This window comes from Suricata suricatta, chromosome 3, assembly GCF_006229205.1.
Source record: "Suricata suricatta isolate VVHF042 chromosome 3, meerkat_22Aug2017_6uvM2_HiC, whole genome shotgun sequence".
NCBI classification, from domain to species: Eukaryota; Metazoa; Chordata; class Mammalia; order Carnivora; family Herpestidae; genus Suricata; species Suricata suricatta.
In genome coordinates, this window is record NC_043702.1 from 66,979,653 (window position 1) to 66,999,813 (window position 20,161).

A 20,161-nucleotide genomic window follows, 5' to 3' on the forward strand; every position below is an offset into this window, starting at 1 on the left:
GCAAAGTTTGGGTAGGTTTGCTAGCAAGAAATTCCTAAACTTGGAGTTCCTCCATTCTGATACAAACTAACTACTGGCACAGCGCCTGCCTAGCAGCTCCAGCTTGCACTGAGAGATTTGGGAGCAAGAGGAATGAATCTGTGAGTGCCTCAAGCTCACACTGCCTGTTGTGCTATGAGTAATAAAATCCTTTGTCTCTGACAGAGGAATCTCATGCATCTGTCAACTTCTATGAAACTGTGACAGGCTACTTGTTGGCTTACAAGTGAGATAAAATGTCAAATCCTTCCCAATTCTTGGCAGTGGAGCTAAAGAGCTAGGGAAGTTCCTACTGAAGGGTAGCAGAAGACGCCCTTCCAAAATACGCCACTTTGGCATAGGATCATTTTGAATTGAAAGAAATTGAGAAGAGGCAGATAAAAGAAAAGCTCTCTGCTCTCCCTGCGTTTGCCTAAAAGCATGACAGAAATTTATAAGCTTGTCCTTAGGCCCTCTGTACCAGGAAGGACAATGATTATTCCTGAGACAACTTTAGATCCTTATCAATGAAGAAGATGCAGACTTAAATCTGCATAACAAACCTTACGCTTGATTACACTGCTTTTCCGCCTAACCTCCCCACAATTCATCTCCCCCTCATCTTTCTTCCTTTTCTCTTTAGCTGAAAATGGTCTCTAAGCTTGAGCCACCTCTGAAAGTTATTAATTTTTAGGTATCTCCCATGTACATATGAGGATACATACTATTAAGTATCTGGGTTTATTCTCTTGTTAATTTGTCTTTTATTACACGGGTCTCAGCCAAGAACTCAGAAAGGTAAAGGGAGAACTACTTTATCTCGTGTACAGAACACCACCATCTACAGCATCTCTCTCTAAACCTCGTATCTCAAATTACAAATTTTCTAGTATAGGAATTTAAAAATTCAAATGAGCCCATCAAGAGGTTTCTTTTTTAAGTAATAGTGATGAAAATTCGTCTCCATGATTCAGTTAGTATTGTATAACCAGCATCATTTTATGAAAATGTAAAAACACAATGTGTTTTGTAAAACAAAATGTAGAACATTACATTTTGTAAAACATGTAAGAAAACAATTTTAAGTTATACGTTTTCTTTTCAGAAAACACTCCATTATTCTATAAAAATAGCTACTTCCAGAGTGAATACTGTGTAACGGGCACTGCGTGCTCTGAGTTGCTGTTTCTCAAAAGAACTCCATGAGGTTTACACTATTATCATCTGCATTTCACAAATGTGAAAAGTAAGATGGAAAACTATGTCACTTACCCACAGTTGCATAGTTGGTAGCAAAGCTGAGGTGAGAACCTACACCACTTCGTCTGCAGAATGTAGTCTTTTAACAACGCATTTTCCCTTCCTGCCCGCTCCCAGTCATATCATTTTAAAATAGAGTAAAAATGATTTACACTATAGGAGAATATGGCTTAAAAAGTAGAAAAACAGAACACCAATAACCAGACAAATAGACAAGAAAATTCATTGGCCAATCAAATTACTACTCTTACTTACACAAGATACAAGTTTGCTGGTGAATATTAGGCTTTCACGATTATGTCTACTTACGGGATTTCTTCCTAATCTTCTTGATCTTTGGTCTTACCATAAATGTAGGTATTCAACTAGCCAGTATAATATAAACACTGAATTAATAATGCTTTCCTTTCCTATCTGTTGCTACCTCATTTTTCTTTCCTTCTATACAAGAGGCGGGGTGCATAAGGAGCGGGCATGGGAGAGACAGGGACATAAGCATCGAGCATAAAATTTTAATGCTCCTCAGCAAACTTCAGCCCCAGAGCCAGAGGCTACTTCTCTCATAGAAATTATTTATTATGCTAAATATTATAACAAGACATACCAGCTAATGAAAAACAGTATTACAGGAGCTTATTTTACATTATTAAGAAGTTTCACTTAGACTGGTTCATTTATTCAAAAAATTATTGAGCCTCTATAATGTACCACTAGTTTAGATAAGATAAAAATACACCAAGATGGAAGAAATTTTTTTGCTTCTGGACGTTACATTCTGGCAGAGAGAACAAACAGTAAGTGAAGACAATAGATCAAGTCTATGGTATGTTAGGAGATGATAAATTCTATGGAACACAAGGGAAACAAAAGCAGGGGTGGGGGAGAAAGGTGACAGAGCAGGTGGCTCATGGTAGCCTCCTTAAAGAAGGTGAGGTTTGAGCAAAGACTCGACCTGGGTTAAGTTAGAAGTGTAGTAACCTGTAGGAAGCATGTTCCAGCAGAACTAAGGCTACAGTTCTAAGGCAGAAGCCTCCTGACCTGTTTAGAGAATAGCAAGAAGGCCAGTGAGTCCGGTGTGGATGGAGCCAGACGGAAAGTCTAAGAATGGTTACAGAGCAGGGGCCCTGGGGCAGGTCACCCTGGGCCTTTATTGGGTCTTGTAAAGACTTTTATGCTCTGAGTGAGGTTAAGAACCCACTGAGGGTTTGGAGCTTTAGCAGGACATAATATGATAATTTGTAAAGATCAGTCTTTCAGCTGTGTTGACAGTAGACTGAAGGGGGTTAGCATAGAAGCAAGGAGATCTGATAGCAGTCCACTGGTAATTTACAGATAGTGATGGTTAGCAGGGTTAGCAGTTGAGATGGTGAGACGTGGTGAAATTATTTTGTACTTTTAAGGTAGAGCCCTCGGGACTTTACTGATATTTTAGATTTTCCCTTTATTATTTTTTTAATGTTCATTTATTTTTGAGAAAGAGAGAGACAGAGCGTGAGCAGGGAAGGGGCAGAGAGAAAGGGAGACACAGAATCTGAAGCAGGCTCCAGGCTCCGAGCTGTCAGCACAAAGCCCAACATGGGGCTCAAATCTACACACTGTGAGATCAATCTTGACCTGAGCTGAAGTCAGACACTTAACCCATTGAGCCACCCAAGTGCTCCTAGATTTGCCTTTTCATGACATGGTGACAAATAAATTGAGCCACCCAGGTGCTCCTAGATTTGCCATTTAATGACATGGTGACCATAACTCTCCTAGATTTGCCATTTAATGACATGGTGACCATAACTCTCCTAGATTTGCCATTTAATGACATGGTGACCATAACTCTCTCCTCGACAAACTCTAACCAGGTTCTTCTGAACCCTCTTCTTGACTAAGGCTTAATGCTGGCCTATAAAGAATTGAACAAACACTAACACTTTGAAAACTCGGGGATTCATCCCTAGGATAACTGTAGCTCCCTTGAAAGTACTTACCTGAGAGAACTCAAGGCTGCAAAAGAATTTACTGTTCGTTCCAGCCAACATCTGAAGACAGGACCTACTCTCCTCCTTGCTGTGAGAGGGTAGGAGCCTAACTTGGATAAGTGCCAGGAGACAGACCCAGATGTGTTTCACATCCACTAACTCTCTCTTCCTGCTATTTGTAATTTTTTTATTTTCCTGACATTATAGAGCCTCCACTCACCCCTTTCCTATTCTCTCACTCTCCCTTTTAAATACCCTGTCACTTCTGTACAAATCAAAGTTGAATTCCATCCACACTAGACCTTTCCCTTTATTATTGTTATTATAATTATTTCCCTGTTATTAATAGTATAAATAGTATATTATGGGTTAAAATCATCCTTACCACTTTAACGAGAGGCCTGCTTTGTTTATCTTTGTCAATGGTAAACACCAAGGAAGAGTTGTTTGGGGTGTCCAAATCAAAAATCAATATGGTACATGTGAGACTTGGGATGTCTATGAAACTAAGTGATAGTGTCAGATAGGTTGTTGATCTAAGAGGCTGGATAGAGTGAACAGCTTAGCTAGTGATGGTGCCTATCAACCACCCAGCATCTGTATCTTAATGAACCTTGCTATTCTCCACATGTTACATATGCAGCGACTGTTGGGAAGTAGGGAAGAACTTAGTGGGAGATGGAAGGTATTCCTCCAAAATGGCCCTGAAGTGAAAATTAGTTGCTAACGCTAATGAAATAAGAGGTGCCCAAGAAATGAATACCCCTTACACCATTTTCCTAAAAGTTAATAATAGAAATAGTTTTATGACCTAGTTGATAAAAGATAGATCTTATGATATAAGCAAAATGATTCTGGCAAATTTTAAATCCATGTAGCTTGAAAAACTACACACACACACACACACACACACACACACACAATGTCTCAGCTGATGATGCCATAACAAAATGTCATAGACTGGCTGGCCTGAACAGGAGGAGTTTATTTCTCATAGTTCTGGAGACTGGTCCAAGATCAAGGTCCAGCAGGGACAAGCTCTAGGCAGCACTCTCTCCTTGGGTTCAGATGGCCACCTTCTTGCTGTATCCACACCTGGTTCTTCCTCATTCTTGCTTTGTCCTCCGAGTTGTGGGTGGAGAGAGACAGAGGAAGTAAGTTCTCTGTTCTCTCTTCTTATAAGGGCATTAAACCTGTCTTGAGGATTATACTTTCCTAACCTCATTTAAACCTAGTTACCATCCAAGGATTCCCATCTCCAAATCCCATCACAAATGGGGTGAGGGCTTCAACAAATAAATTTTAAGGGGACATGGTTCAATCCATAGCACGCCAAATCTGAAAGGTGAGGAAGAGAGGACACTTAGTCATAATGTCCACTCTTGTGTCATCACTTAGATCTGCCCTAGTATTTGTTTATCTATTTTATGCTAAAATGTATTCATATAGAGTTCATGCCATGCTTCTAATTGATATACATGCGATAATTATCACACTTTCTCAGGAAATGATTTATTGTTTTTATGAAATAATGTATTTTATGGAATAATGAAGGATCCGTATGTATTATTTGTACATGGCATTTGTACATGTGACAGTATAAAATGAAGCTATCCAGTAATAATTATATTATAAGTCTAAAACTATTGCAGGTGCCTAAGGGTTAATGCCTACTAGTGAGGACAGAGGCAAATAATAAGCGTCACAAATAAGACAATACTAAATATTATTTGTCTTTTATTACTGAGACCAGCCACTTGACAAACTGCCCTTAGTCAGCTAAACTTTCAGCAACAGTTTTTCTGTTTCTAATTCCTGTAATATTAAGTACTCTTTTGGCAGAAGCACAAACTCAAAAGCAATTTAAAAAACAGTCATGCATATGTGAAAAGTGTCAACAGGGCCCTTCAGAGAGGTGAAGAATGGTAGTTTCTGAATATATACATCCTCACTTGGATCATTAAGTGTCTTCGCCGATGCCAGGTCCCGGAGCGCTCATCCCTGGCGTTCAGCGGTACCTGTCTCGCCCGTACCGGCTGGGCGGAGAATCCTCGTGGGTTCTTTTCCTGAGGGAGAGAGAGAAAGGGCAGGAAAGGGCGCGCAGAGAGTGAAGACAGCACACGGAATCCGATCAAGCCTCTCTTTTATTCTTCTTCCTCTCTTTCTTCCAGAAAACACTATCTTATATATGGTTTGGGGCGGGGAACTGACCGGGGTTGGTTGCCAGGTAACAGAGTCAAATGAATATTAGAGAAAGGGGAAAAACCGAAAACGAAACTCCAAACTCTGGACACAGCATCAAAGGGAAGCGCAAATGCTGGGAAGGGGAAGCTTAGCGCTGAATAATCCAAAATGCGGTTTGATCTTTTGATCACCTTTTTTCGTCTGGCTCAGTAAGACAGTCTCCAAAATCTGGACCAGGAAATGCAGTCTCCTAGCCTCCAGATGTAAATCTTGTTTTTCTGGTTCACTCCCTGGAGACGGATATATCCTTGCCTGAGGCAGCCAAAAGCTCAGCGGCTCCCAACAATTAAGCAATAAGCAATTTGGATTCAATGCAAACTTCTTAAGAAATTCTAAAACTATATCTAAAATGTTGACCACAATATGTGTCCACAAAACAAAATGCTCAAAAAAGGCTGCAATACTTAGGTGGCTGGGTGGCCCCGGCAATTGAACATTCAACCTTTGATCCCAGGTCAGGTCTTGATCTCGGTCGTGAGTTCAAGCCCCACATTGGGCTCCACACTCTGCGTGGAGCCTACTTAAAAAAATAATAAATAAATAAGTAAATAAATAAGCTTAATATTAATAGCCTTGATAAAATAATCTGTTACTCAGGAAATGTTGGAAAAATACCCATCTTACATATTAAATCCAGGTTTCATGCTTGTGAATATCAATTAGACTCCATATTAATAACATGGGATCATATCCTTACAAAATTGACTTTCTAGAGAAATATAAATGAAATAATGTTGACTGAATATGTATTTTAGCTCGTGCTTATCCCTGGTTAGTCACTTGCTCACATACTATGAGAATTAAGAGTAGTCCTGTTAACAAAAAAAACAAAAATACTCTGATCAAAAATGTAAAAGTGCTTATGCAGATTACAGTCTGGCTAAAAGCTGAGATTATCCCATTTCTACACTAATGCTTAGGTGTTTTGCATATGTATGAAGACAAGATTGCCCCTCTCTCTCATCAATATAAAATTATTGGTAGAAATAAGACTACATAATAGAAATTTTCAAAATTACAACCTATTTATACAGTAGATGATGCTTTTCATAGCTATTTTGCACATTATCATATTTGTTTCTCCAAATCTTGTGAATTAGTAGCACCAATTATATTTTAAGAGGAAACTAAGATGTATTAAGTTGAATTATTGGAGGTGGACACGGATCAAAACAGTTGCAAAATATTTTTATAACAAACTATGACCTGATTTATTCACCTTTGGAAAATGACAATCCACAGCGCTCCTACAGTTTTGAATGAGGGAATGAATATATGAATGAGGTCCCAGGCTTAGTGCTTTTCAAGTTGCTTAAACTAAGAATGAAGCTGTGTAGCACTTTATTGCTTCAGTTACTCTAAATTAAAAACCAAATAAAATAAAAATTAAAAAAAAAAAACTGGTGCTCTCTTTGTCTAGTTCCTGAGGTCTGGGATGATGATGTATACTAACATTTATGAGGACTCATGATCAGTGACACTGTCAGGCACAACCTGGGTAGGGGTGAGGAGCCCGCTAATGCCCCAGCCAAGATCTGCTTCATTTAACCTACCTCGGACATTTGCTTTGCTCTCCTGCCTTTAGCCAAAAAACTCAGTTGCTGCCATATCCATCAGAAAACAGCAGATGGCACACTCAAGCATAGTAATTGAGAAACTGCAATAAAGTCACCATGCACAAAGGTGTTAATACAGTTAAGAGGCACTGAAAAGGGCTGATGTAGCAGCTCAGTGCAAACTACAATGAGAATCCATTACTGCCCGTAGGATGAGAGGGCAAGGCAAAGAAGCAGGGTTGAAACCTAAAGAGAGTAGCTATACGGAGAGAGCCATCTGACACATGACCTTTAGTAGAAGGATACATGATGAATGGCACAGAAGGGAGCTGAGGGAACAAATACTACAACCTCACTCTTTTCCCTGCTTCTGATCACCTGTCAGTGCTTCTACTGGCTGATCTCAATCAGAAGCCAGAGGGAAAGAGAGTTCATGAATGCAGTCCATAAAGGTCAGCATCCCAGGGCACAGTGCAAAATAGAGGGTAGACCATCAGTCTCCAGGGACAAGTGGCAACTATCATGCACATTGAAGAGAAAGAAATTCTACAACTTACACTTACAATCTTGCCAGAAATTGACAACATTTCAATTAGAAACTCAACCCATTTAATTTTTCTGTAAGGTAAGGCAAAACTCCAGGTAAATTGCATGCAATAAATATTTATAGAATAAATTATATTGAATGGTGAATTAAATCCAAAGGGGTGATGAAACAGATAGGCTATATAGAAGGTGGAGGTAAGGAGAGGAGGAGACAGAGCTAGTAAAGAGAGAGACAGAGAGAGAGGAAGAGAGAGAGAGAGAGAGAGAACATGAACCTAGGTTTTTATTCAGCTACCATGATTCCAGTAAAGGCGAGTGTAACCTAGCAACAGAAGCTTTACAAAACAGTTTGCTCATAAATTGTTGAGAATGGTAGTTAGTGATATCAGAATGCATAATTAAATAAAGAGAAGTTACCAAAGCACTGAGTGGGGACTTAGCAAAAATCTAAGTAGATGGGTAAGAAAGCTCAAATGGTTCTTTAAATTCAAATTCTAATGTAAAAACTTTTCTGCACATTATTTTAAATAAATATCCACACAAAGCAAAAACTGTTTAGAAGGAAACAAAATTAATTTCTGCTGGAAAAGCATATGCCTAAAATAGATCTTTTTCAGTATAAATTTGAAAGAACTAATTATAATCTCAACCTTGCAGGAAAACATTTATCCTCAAGTTTGTGACGCTATCATAGTTTTCAATAATGAAAAATAGCCAATATTTAGATCAGCTTTGATATTTCCTCCTGATTGATATTTGGTAACAATTATGTATAAAACGATCAGCTAACCACATCATGTGGATAATAAATTAATACCAATGTCAGAGTTAGGATAATTTCTCTTTATTACTACTGATTTCATTTATTCACACACACATTGTCAGTTCAAGAGAATATGTAATTGGTGTATGTACTGTATTTTCTTATTTCTTCTATTCTTGACTCACAGGCATCTGGGGCCTCTCTGCCTGGGGAGAGTCTGGCCCTCTTAGAGACATCCAATTCTTAGCGATAGCAAATGACTCAACTCTCATATGTAAAGTAGCCAATCCATAGCTCCTGCCCTAAACGATTTTCTTTCTGTAGCTCTTACACCCCAAAAGACAGTATTCCTCTGCACTAATCTTCCCAGGACTGGACAAGAGGCAGCTAGAGATAACCTCCATGCCCCAAGACCCTCTAAAATTATTCAAACTCGTCATTCTAATCCTGCTTACCCTACCTCGCATTGCTTTTCCCATAGAAACCACAAGAAAGGTTTCTGCCCATGCTTTCCTGGTTCCTTCTGCCTCCTAACTGACCCTGGCATTTCTCGATGTAGTCCTGCATGGGGTGGCCTGACCCCTACTCTTGGAAATTTTAACAAACTGTTTTTCCAATGGCAATCATCCCTGATCTGTCAGCCTCACCATATTGGAAAAATAAGAAAATGTACACGCTAAAACAGTTGGTTTTAGTCACTATTGTCTATGCCAACTCCTAAAGGAATTGTGCAATAAAGTGTAGAGCTTTATAATTGACTCCAAGTTAATCTGCTGGCTCTGTGACATTGGACAATGTAATAAAGTTTCTATGAAACTTGGTTCCTTGTTTGGAAAATGGGGATATTCCCTTCTAGAAGATCCATTAGTCCCCTTTATGTTGTTCTCTGCTTTTATAAAATAAGTCTATACTAAATTATAAACACAGTTTTATCTTCCCATTGGGAAATATAGATTACCTATCTTTTCTTTTATCTGTTAAAAATTCTGTGTTGTTTATAGTTACAAATTTACTTACTTGACACCAGCCAAACCAGTTCTGACACAGTTAATATTGACAGTCAAAACCCCACAAGGTGGCGGCAGAGGAAACACAATGATAAGCAAGTTGAACACAAGAGCCTGAGAAAGAAGCCAGATGTGGCTTCCCCTTTCTGAATACCTTTCTGAGAATGAGGAGATACAGCCAAATGTCCACCACTTGGCCTGGGCTCCTTTGAGTCTGCCAGCTCCTCGAAGAGTCCTTTTGTCATCAAAGTTTCAGGAACTTAATGAGCCACAGACAATTCTTGGCCCCACCTGAGAACCTGGGTCAGCTTTTGGAACTCATTTTGTGAAAAAGTTCAGGTTTTCTCTACAATTCATTGTTCCACAAATGTTAAATGTTAATATTATTCTTAATTCCGTTTTTAAAATTTTATTTATTAATTTTGAGAGAGAGTGTAGGAAGGGCAGAGAGAGAGGACGAGAGACAGAATCCCAAGCGGGCTCCACACTGTCAGCGCAGAGCCCAATGCGGGGCTTGAACTCATGAACCACGAGATCATGACCTAAGCAAAACCAAGATTTGGCTGCTTAACCAACTGAGCCACCCAAGTGCCCTAAATATTATTCTTAATTCCTAATCAATGACATACAGCACATTTATGTGCACATAACTAGTCTATCCTGAAAAAGAAAATATTCATAAAATGTATTAAATCAAATATCACTCACAATCGATGCTTACATCCTTATCTACATTTATCCATCTATTGAAATCATAAATCCTTCATCTTTAAATATTTGTAAGTAGATCACTTGTAGTAATAAAATAATTTGGACCACACTATAGTTAAAAACAAATTCTCACATAGCACAATATGTCTCTCTTAAATCTTGTACTGCATTGGAGGGAGAAAGAATCCATGATTAACACCATCTGCACTAAATAAGTTCCAAAAGTTTTGTATCAGTTCTAGGGGTTGGGAAGGACTATGCAAACTCCCCTAAATCTATACACTTTCAACACAAATATGTGTTATAGATAGGCAAGTGCAACACATAAACGCACGTTCTATTTAGGAATTCAAAGGAGAAAAGATTAAATTATTTTAGCAGTAATCAGGAAATATTTTACTTAAAAAGTATATCATAAGTTGTATAACCATAAAATAGTTATACATTTAAGATCATTTACTTATAAAATGTTGTGTAATTTGCAGCCTGAGTGAATCGGTGTGTCATTCTTCAACTCACTGACTGATTTTACTCATGCCTTCTTTCACTTACAACAAGCGTAGAAGTCCCTTTCCCTTCCTCAACAAGATGGTATACTGTTTGCAGAATTCGCCCAAGTTCTGTCATGTTTGGTTCTGTGAAAACTGGATGGGGCAAAGGCAGCTACCCATGCTCAACTCATAGGTTTTACTTGTTGGGACACAATTTGAGAAAGCTGTGCTACTTGGGGTACCGGAGTGGCTCAGTCGGTTGAGCATTGGAGTCTTGACTTCGGCTCAGGTTGTGGGACTGAGCCCCATGAAGATCTCCACACTGGGCATGAAGGCTGCTTGGGATTCTCTCCCTCTCTGTCTCTGTCCCTTCCCCTCTTGCACTCTCTTTTCTTCTCTCTATAAAATGAAAAACAAAAACAGTCTCTGTTACAATATTTCTATTTCTTTAAAGAATTCTTTATACATTGTGTTCTGTTCTCTCAGCACAGAAATGTTTAAATACTCTTCCAAATATATGGGAAAATATGGAATTTTTTGTCACACCAATTTTATTTTTTTTAAATCAGTCTCTCGTCCTACTCAGGGCCTTGAGGTCATCACGAATTAGTCGCTTTCATACTCAAAATGATGCATCTATTCACAAAGTTAATATTCTTTGTCTTCCTCAGAAGAAATTGCCTGAGGGGTGCCAGAAAGACTTGAAGTGAGATCAATTTAAAACTTGATTCCTTGGGCCAAAGGAAAGTCCTTACTGTAGTTGACTGTACAAGTAGATCTTCATGGACTGTTTCCAGGCATCACCACCAGACTCTGTGCCACCACCAGTGTGCTTTTCTCCTCCAAATGTACCTCCAATGTCAGTCCCAAAGTATAAAATGTATAAAAGCTGATCTGTTGCCTTTGGAGTAGGAGTGGGGCCCGGAGCCTTGCCAATGAGTCTCTCTCCATCCCCCTGGAAGGTATCACTATGTCATAGTAAGATTCCTCCAAATATGGTTTGAATATTAGTTGCCAAGGGTTTGGTAGACTTGCAATAGTGGTGGCTACACAATGGAGCTTTACTGGGTGTGAAACTTGGGTTTCCTGATAGTCTTCCTATTTTCTCTCTTAATGGTAGAAGAAGTATAAGAAATTCCAGGTGCTTAACCTAAGGAAACCATTCTTTTGAATCAAAGGGGTTCCCACCTCTCTCCCTTATTCTTTTTGCTGAACCAATGGGCTGGGAACTACCCAGGGCCTAGGTAACAAGTAAAAGATAAGCAAAAATTCTTCTAACGCCACTCAGATTCAGATTTTCTGCCCTTGTTATTTTCTCTTAGGTTTACATGTATTAGATGACCTTTTTAGTTGAATTTCTAGATGACCCATTTTTTTCCAAATACCTGCTGGAGATTTACATTCTGAAGTGTTTGTTCACAGTGCCGCTGCCCTGAAGGTATATGTATTTCCTGTGATGTGGAGTATGTTTCATTTGTTCTAGGCAAATATCTGACCAAGTCCAGGTCAGTGGGTTTGGTAGATGAATGTTGCAAACTACAACATCTCTCATAACAAAGTGCTGAAAATATATGTTCATTTATATCACAGCTTTAGCTAAACTGAATAGGAATGACTCAGGAAGTACAGAAAGCGCAACTGAGTTTTTCATATTCCCCTGGGTAGCCTAGGAAACTATTTACCTACTCACTAAAATTTATCTGTAAGCCCCAAATCATTACTTTTGATGAGTCACTGGTGGATATGTGCAGAGCAGTGAAAAATTTGAGGCCAGTCCTGCCTGAACAAGGAAAAGCTCTGCCCTCTTGTCTCATACTATGAACAAGGGTCCTTTTCATGGTGTATTTAGTGTCGATTTTTTGCATTTTTGTGCTTTTTTAAAACATTTTTTAAATTTATTTTTGAGAGACAGAGAGAGACGGTGCGAGCAGGGGAGGGGCAGAGAGAGAGAGGGAGACACAGAATCTGAAGCAGGCTCCAGGCTCTGAGCTGTCAGCACGGAGCCTGATGCAGATCTAGAACCCAGGAACTGTGAGATCATGACCTCAGCCGACCGGATGCTTAACCGACTGAGCCACCCAGGTGCCCCACTTTTTGTGCTTTTTGTTGGTGATTTCACTGTTTAAAATGACTCTGAGCAGAGTCCTGAAGTGGTATCTGGTGTTTCTAAGCACATGAAAACCGTGATGCATCTCACAGAGAAAACGTGCGTTGGATAAGCTTCCCTCTGGTATGAGTTATAGTGCTGTTGACTGTGAGTTTAATGCTAACAAATCAACAACACATATTACATAAGGTGCCTTTAAATAGAAACACACACAAAACAAAGCTATCTATTGATCCATTTTTAAAACGTTGTGGGCCGAGTGTGACCTCATTATGCGTGTCCCCAGACGCAGTGCTTCAGTATTCACTAAGTCAGTACAACTTTACAGTACAAAATGGCCATGAAGAATGGGACTCAGCTGCACTCTCAGCCGGCCCTAGGCTACTGGAGGCCCGACAGCCTCGTTCTCACCTCTGGCTGGTGAGCAGAATCACAGGTAGAACTGAAAGGGAAAGTAACTGACACTAAAGTTCCAACAGTGGAGATCTGGATGAATGCATAATTGTACACATCTTTCCATGTGAGTCTAATATGCAGCTAATTGGGCCTGAGAACAACTTCCTAGCTCACTCTGTGGCCATAGGAACTGAGTAGCTGTTTTGGTACTACCCATGGGGGTGGGCACCCAGGGCAATATGTGTGCTCCGGTAAGGAAACCAGCTTTCCTTGGGTCGGCTTTGTATTTTAATATTCAAATAAAATGGTCTGAGCTCCTACGATAAACAACGCCTTCCTATTAAATATCAGAATTGTTTAATTGTGAGAAGATACCACTTTATTTTAGGGAAGGAGAATACAACCCAGTTCCTGCCAGTGAAATATATGAGAAATTCTGCTCGGTTGGGTGAGGGTCACTTCTAGGACATTGTTTTCTTTTGCTGTTGGGAGAAAGCAAATGGGAGAAACCCTTTGCTCCACCTCTCTGCAACATGCTTTTAACTGAACCTTTACGAAGAAATAATGTTTGTAGCCATTGTAGCCATTTTACAACCATGAGAGAAGAGCCAAGAAAATCACAGACACATCCTAGGGTTCTGACATCAATGAAAGCACTGACTCTTCCTGTTATGTGAGAAAAATCAATCCCTCTGGCTGGGCCACATTTACTCAGCATTCTTCATCTTGTAGCTGAAAGCATACCTACAGAGATGGCCCTTTCCATCCTGCAGAGCATTGTAAGTCTGGCCCTAGCCCTAAGATGTTCAAGGATTCCTAGAGGGTTTAGGCTCTCATTGTCACCCTTGGATGGAATTCTCAATCCACAGTCCCTGTATCTATTTCAGCAGATACACTTTCTTCCTATGCAGCTCTGCTCTACCACATGGGGCCACCAGCTCTCTTTATTCACCAAAGCATCAACAACACAAAGCTGTTCTATGTGGCCGACTTCTATGAAAGATCTGGGACAAAGAAGGGTCAGTACAGCAAGTACAACATAGGAATGGGTTTGTTATTCAACAGTAGGCATTGCTGCCCAAATATCCTGCCATACCTGCTACTGGGAATCTCCCACAGACTCTTTCTCCTCTGAGCATGTCAACATGTTCTTCCTATGAAGATCTCTTCCTTGGAGATCTCTTCCTCACCTCGGATCACCCCCTGTTGAACAAATGTATACATGCACACAAGCATATACACCTATATTTACACAATAAAATATTGGTAGGAAAGACACTTAAAATATTAATAATGCTTATTTCTGGGTGATGAGAGTACAAGTAATTAATATAATCATCTTCGGTATTGTGTTATTTCTTTCCAAAAATTTTACAGGGAACATAAACTGTTTCTTAAATAAAACATTAATTTTATTAAAATATTCAAGAATGTATTTCATATCCTATTGCATGCCTGGCAATGATATGAAATATATTCGGTTTGCATGTGTTAACTTAGTATACTGACATTTGTCACAAAGCAATACTAGAAACTTGAAATGTTCTTCCAAGATCTAAATGTTGAACTGCCCTCCTTTCACCTACACATTTTCCTCTTCTACTCTTATTAATCCTGCTCTTCAAATTCATCACAACCTCTAGCCCTTGGGCTCTTTAGAGCTGTGGTCTCCAAGGAGTTTCCTTTTGATTCCTTATTAGTAATGGTTGAACATGGCCCATAATAAACTTTTATATGTACTTACTTAGAAAAATCTTTACATGCACAACTATAATAATATATCATAAAATACAAACAAATTAAATAGTAAGGCATCAGATGAAGATGAAATAAGATTGTTCAATGTAATTGATATAATCTAGTGTGTTAATAATAAAACATTTTATAATTGGTAATGCTTTATTATTTTCAAAAAATCTTAGTTTAACCCTTTGTGATTTAGCAATTCAAATAGAGTGATTCAATTTATGTCAATATTTGATTCCAATAACTAATTTTATAGCACACCTACTTCAAAAATTTTGTCAGTTATAATATGAACAGGTGAAATAGAAATATTTAACTAATTGTATGAGGTGGGTAGTAAGTAATTAGAACAGCAACCCTTCTATCAGAATGGACGTAGGCCGAGACATCTAACCCCAAGGGTTTATCAGGTAAATGTCAACTGTGATTTCAAGGGAAAAAACAATGATGCTCTACTTACATTTTATTGAGGCTTGCTTTTAACCATTAACTTTAAAATCAAGTAAAAGAAGCACGGCCAATTTATGCCTTTGAGGTAAAGGTGTTGTTTTAACAAAAACATGTCCAAGTGACTGTTTTAATTTTTGAAAAAAATTTTAAACGTTTTTATTTTATTTTTGAGAGAGAGAGACACCATGAGCAGAGGAGGGTCAGACATAGAGGGAGACACAGAATCCAAAGATAGGCTCCAGGTTCTGAACTAGCTGTCAGCACAGAGCTCGACACGGGGCTCGAACCCTCAAACTCTGAACTTATGACCTGAGCCGAAATAGGACACCTAACAGACTGAGCCACCCAGGCTACCCCAAGTGACTGTTTTTTTAAAAGATTTAAGCTATTGAGGAAGCATTTGGAAAAACAGATGTTTAGAAAAATGTTCACTGATAACTGATTTTTTTCTAACATTGTTATGTAGGAAAACGTTCACCTGCATGCTTAAAACCAGACCTTTCTAAGTGAATTGGTAGAAATATTTAAGAACTGAATACCAGGATCTAATAAACTTAGGTAAAATTTCTCTTTTTGTTTTGGAGCTCCTGTTTTGAAATATAAAGCTGTGACAGTACACTGTCAATAGACTTCTCTGCTAAATCAGTCTATATGCTTTTGTTTCATGAAAAAAGAGATACTGTCTAAAAACTCAATTACGTGGCTAGTTATTACATAGGTTTACATGCATACACAACTAATTTATTTCCACTATAAACTGTGCATTCTCGGAGAGGTAGCACAGTCTCTTACTCATTGCTTGTATAAGAATACTGGCCGTCACTTCTTGACTGGTGCTAAGTGCCTTATGGTCTAACCTTTGAACAACTTTATGGCATGACACTGGTATTCTTGTTTCACAAACGTGAAATTTTAGGTGATTTTTCCTAAGACCACACACCAATAAGAGTCAGTGCTGAGGGTCACCTGGGTGGTTCAGTCAGTTAAACATTGACTCTTGGTTTCGGCTCAGGTCACCATCTCATGGTTCATTGAGTTTGAGCCTCACATCGGGTTCTGCGCTGACAGTGTGGAGCCTGCTCGGGACTCTCTCTCTCCTTCTCTACCCACCCCCTGCTTGTGCTGTTTCTGTCTGTCTCAAAATAAATAAATACCCCCCCCCAAATTCGAGGCAGTGCTGAGATGAGAGTTCTGATGTCCTAGCTCAGGGTCACGATGCTTAATCAGAACACTATACTGCTGGGTTAAGGGCATCCAGCTTTAAATTAGACTAGGCTCTTTATTGATACAAGTTAGTAAACACATGAAGAAACAGAATAACAATTTTAGAGATTTCCTCATTAAAGTAGATTTATTATAATTTAATTGAGGAAAAAATGCTTAAAGCCACATGTGGCTATGAAATTATAGTTCTAGTTTGCAAAAAAAAAAGTGGCAGCTATGATTTTTACTTCTCAATTGCACAAAACTCAGATGAAAAGTTGGATAATAGAAGGTGTGGCTATCTTGCATCTTTCTGAATTACTGTTTCAAGAACAAAATGCTCACAAGTGACTTTTGAAATTGATGGGGTGATGGGTGCTAAAATGTTTCTTTGGGGTTTAAAAAGAAAAGGCAGGTCTAGAGAAAAGAAAAAAAAATACTGTTCAACAGATTTTCTATCCCCAAAGAGAAAGGAAACAGAAACTGACATTTAGATAAAAAGAAGGAGAATGAAAATGAAAGTTATCAGAGGAATATTGACAGAGGAAAACACCTATTCAAACAAAAAGCAGAAAATAAACTAAATTATGCCAGAGCTGCAGAATATGGTAACAACCTGAAGAACTCACTTTTACGTGCTTTCTGTTTTGAGAGACTGGTTTGGCTTTCTCCCCCCTCTCCATCTCCTTCTTCCAAAAGGGGTCCCATCAAGATTATGGAAGATTCTTCAGAAAGATGTTCCTTTATATTTTCCCTCAGGCTTTCCCACCCATTCTCAGCCCTCATCATTCAGTCCTTATCCAGCAAAGGGACTCTTACTTGAGAGTAAATATGAATAATTACTCATGGATAGAATTATGCAATGCGAATGATATGTGTTAGAGAAGGGTGTCTATATGGAAAATCAACACTGAAACTATAATGTGCATTACCATCTAGATCTTACCAAGATCAGGAACAAGACAAGGCTGCCCACTCTCCCCACTCATATTCGACATAGCATTGGAAGTCCCGGCCAGAGCAATTAGGCAAGAAAAAAAAAAACCACAAAAGGCATCAGAATTGACAAAAAGAAGTAAAATTGTCTCTATTTGCAGGTTACATGATTCTATACAGAGAAAATCCTAAAGACTCCACCAAAAACCTAACTAGATCTCATCAACTAATTCATTCAGTGAGGTTGTCGGATATGAAATCAATATAGAAAAGTCAGTAGCGTTTCTATACATTAAAAATGAAGTATCTGAAAGAGAAATAAAGGAAAGGATCTCATTTGTGATAGTATCAGAAACAATAATTTTGTAGGAATGGATCCTACCACAGTCCTCATAGCACATAGTCCTCATAGTTCCCAGCTGGCACATTGTCTACGACCTGGCTATTACTTGGCCTTTGTCTTCCCACTCCCATTAGAATGTGAGCTCCATGAAAATAGAAACTTTGCTCAGTTTTATTAACTGCACAAGAGCAGCACTGGTCATACTGCAGGTACTTAGTAAGTATTTTTTAATGACCGTATGAACAAATGATGTAATCTGAACACCAAACATGTAAGCTACTACTTTTGACCTTCTCTCACCCTAACAGCAGTTCCATGGTGTTAAGAATATGACATTATCTCCCCATATTTGACCATCAAAGCCTTTGTACGCTCCAGTGTTTGAAACCCAAGGACAGAGGGAAGAGGATTAGGGGACCATGATTTTTGGTCGGTCAGTCGGTCGGTCGGTTTTTGTCTTAACATATGGAATGAAACTGGCCAGCACCTGAAGAGGGGGCATGGAAGGAACTTCTTGGAATAGTCCTAAAAGATACCTTCATAGATCCATCACTAAAATTGATAATTTGAATGCTTTTATAGAAACATCTAACTTAATCTCTTTTATTTAGGGGGTCAACTCCCCCAAATAAGTAAATACATAGTAGTGTTTTATAAAGACACAGAAAAGAATAATATAAAGCAGGTTCACCTGCAAAGCCAAAGTTGCATTTCACTTCAGCAACTTTTCACTATGTGTTTGACATTGGGTCAGCTGCTAAGGTCACAGCAAATCAAATTTCCATTGGGAATAATCAGCGAGGACCTGTTGGTAGGACCTGCGGCTTGTATTGTACTGGTTATTGTGTAAAGGCGTCCTCTCTTCAAGCAGCTTACAATCCTAGATGGAAGACAAAAGCTTAGCCTCATAATATAATTAGAGCATAAAATAAGATAAAATAAAATGAAGAGCTCACGTGCGTATTTCGTATGCCTCTGATAAAAGCAGGTATTTCTCTCACCCAGTCCAAAGCAGCACCAGGCCTCCCTGTACCATCCAAACGTCACTGTTAGCTTTGCTAACAGACTACTTTTCCTAAATGTATCTTTTTAATGGCTTAAATGACCCCCTCCATCCCCCACATAACTCTAGACCATAAGGTTCTCATCATGAAGTATACACTGCTACCCGCAGTCACCCAAGGCTGCAGAATATGCGTAGCAACCTGAAAAACTCACTTTTATGTGGCTTCTGTACTGAACCGAAGCTGCCATTTTTCAGTGTGGGTGTCTTTTTTCTCTCATGACATAGACAAATGTTGATGTTTACTACAAGTTGGTACATTAGTTGCTAATTAAGTTCCTAGCTGTTTCAGCCAAAACTTTCTGTATTGAATCCAAGAAAAGAATGGCAGCTATATCAAAAATAAGTTGTTGGGGATTTTGTTTTGTTTTATTAAAGGAAAGTTGTATATTAAAGAATATGGGGAACTTACAGGCTGGGAGTTAGAAAACCTTCATTCTTGGCTTCCTCCTAAGCTGAGTTGGTGGTTAAAGTCCTTCTTCGTCTGTCACTGGGCCCTGGTCAAAGCCAAATAAATACTCCATAAGGCAATACAATAAATTGTTTATCATTATCCACTCTTCCCCCTAAATTGCCAAAGGAAAGAGCTCGTTGAGGTGGGATCCACGGGAAGTCAGGTTTATTCTTGAAAGGGGGCAGAGGTCACTTCATCCTGGACTCTCAGTCTACACATCACTGGAAAGATCTCTTTTTAGCTTTCTTAGCTTTACCTCTCCACCTGTTCCCGGCAGTCTTACCACCAGGCACGGGGTCAGGGCAGAACCTACCTGTACGCACCAACCAAGGGTAACTCCTTCCTGTTGGCATCAGAGTCCGAGGCACTTCTGCACTGGGAAGTCCCACATCACGCGCTTTCCAGCCCTCCACGCTTTAGCTGGCGGGGGTGGGGGGTGGGGGGGGGATGCTGTAGGGCTGTGGGAAACAAGTCTGATTTGGGGGGCAGAACCTTGCAAAGAAGTCAAAACACCTGCCCAAGAAGCATTGCTGGATCGCTGCTGTTGCATTCGAATTCGCTTTCTTTTTCTGTTTCCCACAGTGCCTGCGACCCAAACACTGTCCTTGCCAGGACCAACCAAAGGGCGTCTCCTCCCCAACGAAACCTACACTCGTCGCCCGGCGGGTTACGTCGGGAAAGGCCTGACGAGGAGCAGGAAGAGAATCGAAACAGAAAGCGAAGTCCGGGAAACTACAAGAACCTCCCGGCGGGAAGCTCGGCTCAAAGCTTCCTCCCGGGTTTGCCGCGGCGGGTCTCCGGCCCGGCGGGCACAGCAGGGATCGGAGAGAGCGCACCGGACCACCGAAGCTTCTCGCCGCCGCGTCCCCGGCCACCTGCCTCCACCCCCGGCGGCCC

General features: G+C 39.7%; 1 long non-coding RNA gene across 5 annotated transcripts; it reads right to left on the bottom strand.

Annotated features, from left to right (window-relative positions):
• Positions 1 to 4,254: 4,254 nt before the first annotated feature.
• LOC115287768 lies at positions 4,255 to 20,155 on the bottom strand. Of its 5 annotated transcripts, none has more exons than XR_003906639.1 (7): positions 19,578 to 20,155; positions 19,223 to 19,307; positions 18,439 to 18,627; positions 17,415 to 17,452; positions 14,166 to 14,272; positions 5,201 to 5,314; positions 4,255 to 4,370 (listed from the first exon to the last, which is right to left on the bottom strand). It is a non-coding gene; the product is annotated as an uncharacterized LOC115287768 (long non-coding RNA). The 5 variants fall into 5 exon arrangements; XR_003906638.1 differs by having other exon boundaries at positions 4,255 to 4,586; XR_003906637.1 differs by lacking the exon at positions 4,255 to 4,370 and having other exon boundaries at positions 5,005 to 5,314.
• Positions 20,156 to 20,161: the final 6 nt, after the last annotated feature.